Raw genomic sequence first — 5,852 nt, 5'->3', positions numbered from 1 at the left:
CGGTCTTTATAAATGGCGCAATGGTTTGACCGATATGTTCCATAACAATTTTATTGCTAACAAGTAAATTACCCTTCTTTATTGGTCTTTCAAAATTACTTATGAGAATATTTCTTACAGATGCATCAATAATGAAGTTGCGACCAAATCTGAAAATAGGTAAATTACTCGCTATGCATACCTCTTCAAATATGTTGGGAGAACATGATGGTGGTGCCATTTGAAGAACATATTGCTCCGTCTTTGGATGGCTCCCCAACACCTTGTCATCATCTTTTTCTTGAATTCGTGCATCATTGCTTTGAAGATTTTTGTCGGCCGAACTTTGTTCGGCTACTTGTTCTTGTCCTTGAAGTTTGTCAATTTCTACGGCACGGAACTCATAGGGCAGGAAGTAGGTTCCATTAACTTCAGAAAAATCAAGCACCGTTGTTTTCCTATGCTTACCATGCCCTTTCTCAATAATGCTTGCCTCGTTGGATTTGATGGATTCAGAATATATACTACTTGATTCGGTTTTTTCAACCGAAGCACTTTCATGTTTTGAATCATCCTTCTTTTCATTGATACTACCAATTGGCAATGCTTCTTTTATCTGAGCCAATTCTTTTTCTATTTGTTTCTGACGGCAAACGGCAAAATTAGCTTTAAGCTTTTTCACAATTTCAGCCCACTCCGGATATGATTGCCCCCCAATGCTTTTAGATTCTTTCGGCAATGACACACGGGTGTTGCCGAAATTTTGCAATTGTGTAGGGGGTGTATAATATGATATAGTACTAGGTGAAGGCATATGCATTGTTGTAAGACCATCCTTTTGCTCACCAATTTTATCAATTGGCAAAGATTCATCTTCTTGCAAAACTCTAGCTTTTATTGCGGCATAATCAGGAAATAGCCCCTTTTCATGTTGTTCAAGGCAAAGAGCACTAATTCTCTTATTTTGGCTAAACTATTCAATGCAACCACCACTACCTCATCTTCTACAATGTTGGGCACAACCGCTCCTGTAAAATTTACATTCATTCGGCTATAACCAGGAAGGTGTGAAGCCGAATTATGAGCATCTACAGTTGTGTAAGGTGCAGAAGAATTAGTAACATGAGGTGTAGCATATGACGGTTGAGAGTAACTGGCCGAATAGCCACTAGTAGCATGGCCAATTCTCTCATTCATCGGCATGGTTGGATTACTATATTGCACATTAGCTGCCGATGAATAAAAGGGTCAAACACTTTCTTGTATGGCATTGGAAATTCTAACTTGGGGTGTTTCAAATTGATTAATCGAACTCATCATGTTGCTCATCGGCATATGAATTTGCTGGGTTGCCGATGCGTGTGAGTTGGGATACATATGGTGCATGTTACTAATATCATAAGAAGTTGAAGTATATAAATTACTTTGAATCGGTCCTTGCACGTAGTTAGTTGCATGATTGAAAAAACTAGGGTTGGCTGATAGAGTATACTCATTGAACGATCTAGTAACACCATATGAATTATTTGCATCTACATAAAGGGATTGGGTATTCATATTACCTTTGTAGACTGCAAACCCTAGATGACGATCTCTTTGTAGCAAGAACGAGCCGGAGACCGTTCGAAGCTTCGTCCCCAGCGGAGTCGCCAAAAAGTGTGTTGATGCTGGAACGCGTCACACGAACACGTCGATGTATACCCGCGGCGCCGAGGGAGATGCTCCGCAACTCACACCGCGGGAGGCCGACTTCCAGCGCGATACGCAAGACAGCAAGCCGGCGCTTTTGGGACCAGACGCCCCGCTCGCCCGGGAGGGACCCCGTCAGGACTCGCGGTGACGATTGGCTGCTCGAGGTCGGCCTTACCGCCCCTATAGCCTCGTGGATTCGCAGCCTCCAATCTTGAAGAACGACGAAGAACGAGAAGAAAGATACAAGGGGAGAGATAAAAGTAGATGAACACGAAAAAGTATTAGATGTGTTTGTTCGATTGGTGTCGTTCAATCGGCCATCACCCCTCAGGTATATAAGAGGCGGCTGGACTTCCCGTGCAAGGAAAAGGCTTGGATTCACGTCCAAAACCCTAGTCAAATTCGGATTGGTTTTGTCTGAACTTTCCAAAACTGTTTGGTTTAAACTGGCTGCACCTTGCGGGTAACTTTTGAGGTGGTAAACGACCTCGGACGGAAACGAGCCCAAAAGCAATCTTGACCGTTTCGACGATACGAACAACTTTTATATTGAACAGTTTTTTATTAGAGTTCATCTTAAGGATCAAATCGCTCGTGCAACACAGGCTGGTATTCGCGCTACCCATCAGACACGGTGTCTGGTGGGGCGCGCCACTTTGGCTCGTGATAGTGTTGTATTCAGATGGCTCTAACTTTTGCATACGAACTTAGATTGGAACGATTTTTATATTAAAATCGATCGTTTCGACGAGACGAAGACAATCCGTGTAGATAATTTTTCCATTTGAGGTCGTCTTGGGGGCTCAATCAGCCAAACTGTACTCTGAATATAAGATCTTAGTACTTTGAGCATAGTTTCGGCCTTCGAGATGAAATCGGACTGCAATGACCCAAACTTCAAAGATGTTCATATCAACAATACGAAACTCTTTCATGAAGATCACTTCTCCATTTGAGGCCATCTTAAATAAGTTATTGACCGTGCCAAAATCTGGTGTCAACAGTACTATTCTTTTGCGGTGTGTTTGCTGAGATCCGATGAATTATGGATTTATGAACAAGATTATCTATGAATATTATTTGGTTCTTCTCTGAAATCTTATATGCGTGATTTCATACATTTGAAAGTCTCTTCAAATTATCGGTTTAGTTTGGCCTACTAGATTAATCTTTCTTGCAATGGGAGAAGTGCTTAGCTTTGGGTTCAATCTTGCGGTGTCCTTTCCCAGTGACAGTAGGGGCAGCAAGGCATGTATTGTATTGTTGCCATCAAGGATTAAAAGATGGGGTTTATATCATATTGCTTGAGTTTATCCCTCCACATCATGTCATCATGCTTAATGCGTTACTCCGTTCTTATGAACTTAATACTCTATATGCATGCTGGATAGCGGTCGATGTGTAGAGTAATAGTAGTAGATGCAGAATCGTTTCGGTCTACTTGACACAGACGTGATGCCTATGTTCATGATCATTTCCTTAGATGTCTTCATAATTATGCGCTCTTCTATTAATTGCTCGGCAGTAATTTGTTCACCTATCGTAATACATGCTATCTTGAGAGAAGCCGCTAGTGAAACCTATGGCCCCGGGGTCTCTTTCTTATTATATTACACCTATTTTCCATTATATCGCATCTCGTTTACTATTTTGCAATCTTTAATTTCCAATCTATACAACAAAAATACCAAAAATATTTACTTTATTATCTTTATCAGATCTCACTTTTGTGAGTGACCGTGAAGGGATTGACAACCCCTTTATCACGTTGGTTGCAAGGTTCTTGATTGTTTGTGCAGGTACTAGGTGACTTGTGTGTCGTCTCCTACTGGATTGATATCTTGGTTCTCAAAACTGAGAAAAATACTTATGCTACTTTGTTGCATCACCCTTTCCTCTTCAAGGAAAAACCAACGCATGCTCAAGAGGTAGCACCGACACTGGAGCAGACGAGACGGCAACGCTTAAGGAGGAAGACTTAAATAGACCCAGAAAGTTTCATCGCAAACGATTCCTACAAAACAACAATGTGTGATGTTGTAGATATTGTTTATTAGCCGTGAAAGATGAATTTGGAGTAAAGTGGCAACGGATGGTGTTTTAAATGTACGAGAAGATTTGTAGTACTAATACAACTGTCATGTCAAATTTTGGAAAATTTCAGGGGTCATTTGACCTTTTAAGACATTTAAGTGATTTTGTAGCCATTTAATGACCGTAATTGAAATTTGAACTACATGTACATGCAACAGCTAACCATAACGGTTTGAAAAGTCATATTTTGTGTACTTGTGTGTGATTTAATTCCATGTGCAGTAAATTGGAAGGAATTTTCAAACATATTGGTCTAACGGATATGGCACAATTAAGCATGGAGTGCCATGGCATTTAAATTCTAAAAAACTAAAAAAATCAGAAAGACATGAAACCTTGGTTGATGTAATGTCATGCCACCAAGATGATGTGGTAAAAAAATTGGCATGTTTGACGAAATTTTGGACACACACCCCTCACAAACCGGAGCAACTTACTAGAAGGCCCGTGGTTCCAAGAGGAAACAATGCATGTTTGATGACGAACGGGAGATTGCTTCCTCTTACGGCCTTCAAAAAATTTTCTACGTGTAACATGCACTGATACAACTATCATGTGAAAATTTGGAAAATTTGAGGGGTCATTTGACCTTTTGAAGACATTTAAATGATTTTCTAACCATTTAATGACCGTAATTCAAATTAGAACTACATGTACATGCAAAGGCTAACCATAACGGTTTCAAAATCATATGTGTGTACTTGTATGCGAGTTAATTCCATGTGCAGTAAATTAGAAGGAATTTTCAAACATATTGGTCTCACGGCATGAACACAACATGCATGGAGTGACATGGCATTTTAATTCCAAAAAATTAAAAAATAATTAGAAAAACATGAAACTTTGCTTGATGTAATGTCATACCATCAAGATGATGTGGTAAAAAAAATGGCATTTTTGACGAAAGTTTGGACACACACCCCTCACAAATCGGAGCAACTCACTAGAAGGCTCGTGGTTTCGAAAGGGAACAATGCATGTTTGATGACGAACGGGAGATATCTTCCTCTTATGGCCTTCAAAAAATTTCTACGTGTAGTGTGCACTAATACAACTGTCATGTGCAAATATGGAAAATTTCAGGGGTCATTTGACCTTCTGAAGACATTTAAGTGATTTCTAGCCATTTAATGACCGTAATTCAAATTAGAACTAGATGTACATGCGATGACTAACCATAACGGTTTGAAAAATCATATTTGTGTACTTATGTGAAAGTTAATTCCATGTGCAGTAAATTAGAAGGAATTTTCAAACATATTGGTCTCATGGCATGGACACGTGCTATGGAGTGCCATGGCATTTTAATTCCAAAAAATTAAAAATGATCAGAAAAACATGAAACTTTGTTTGATGTAATGTCATGCCGCCAAGATGATGTGCTAAAAAAATTGGCATGTTTGACGAAAGTTTGGACACACACCCCTCACAATCCGGAGCAACTCACTAGAAGGATCGTGGTTCTGAGAGGGAACAATGCATGTTTGATGACGAACGGGAGATAGCTTCCTCTTATGGCCTTCAACTTTTTTCTACGTGTAACGTGCACTAATACAACTGTCATGTGAAAATTTAGAAAATATCAGGGGTCATTTGACCTTTTGAAGACATTTAAGTAATTTTCTAACCATTTAATGACCGTAATTCAAATTTCAACTACATCTACATGCAACAGCTAACCGTAACGGTTTGAAAAATCTTATTTGTGTACTTGTGTGCGAGTTAAAAAATCATCAAACGATGTAAATATCTGGTGTTCAAAAAAGAAAATGTAAAATCTGGCAAGACAACCGGCCCCACACGATTGGCACTCTATCTCGCGCCTCGAGGTTTGGAAGGTGAGTGGCGGGCGTTATTAATCAGACATGGATCTGTATTGGGAACCGTCCGCAATTATGTTCACACACTGATTTTGCTGCGGGAACCGTGTGTAATTCAAACTACAGTACTCGTAAATTCCGGCGACTAGCGTGTGTATTGTTCCCGTCGGTCTAGATTTCGGCCGCCAATATAAATACTACCTTGCTCACGTCGTCCCGTCTGCATTCTCATCTACATCCTCCCCTTGCTCTCTCTCTCTCTCTCTC

The sequence above is a fragment of the Triticum dicoccoides genome, chromosome 6B (assembly GCF_002162155.2).
Source record: "Triticum dicoccoides isolate Atlit2015 ecotype Zavitan chromosome 6B, WEW_v2.0, whole genome shotgun sequence".
Taxonomy (NCBI): Eukaryota; Viridiplantae; Streptophyta; class Magnoliopsida; order Poales; family Poaceae; genus Triticum; species Triticum dicoccoides.
The sequence above is the reverse complement of the archived record's forward strand: the minus strand, read 5'-3'. Positions refer to the sequence as shown.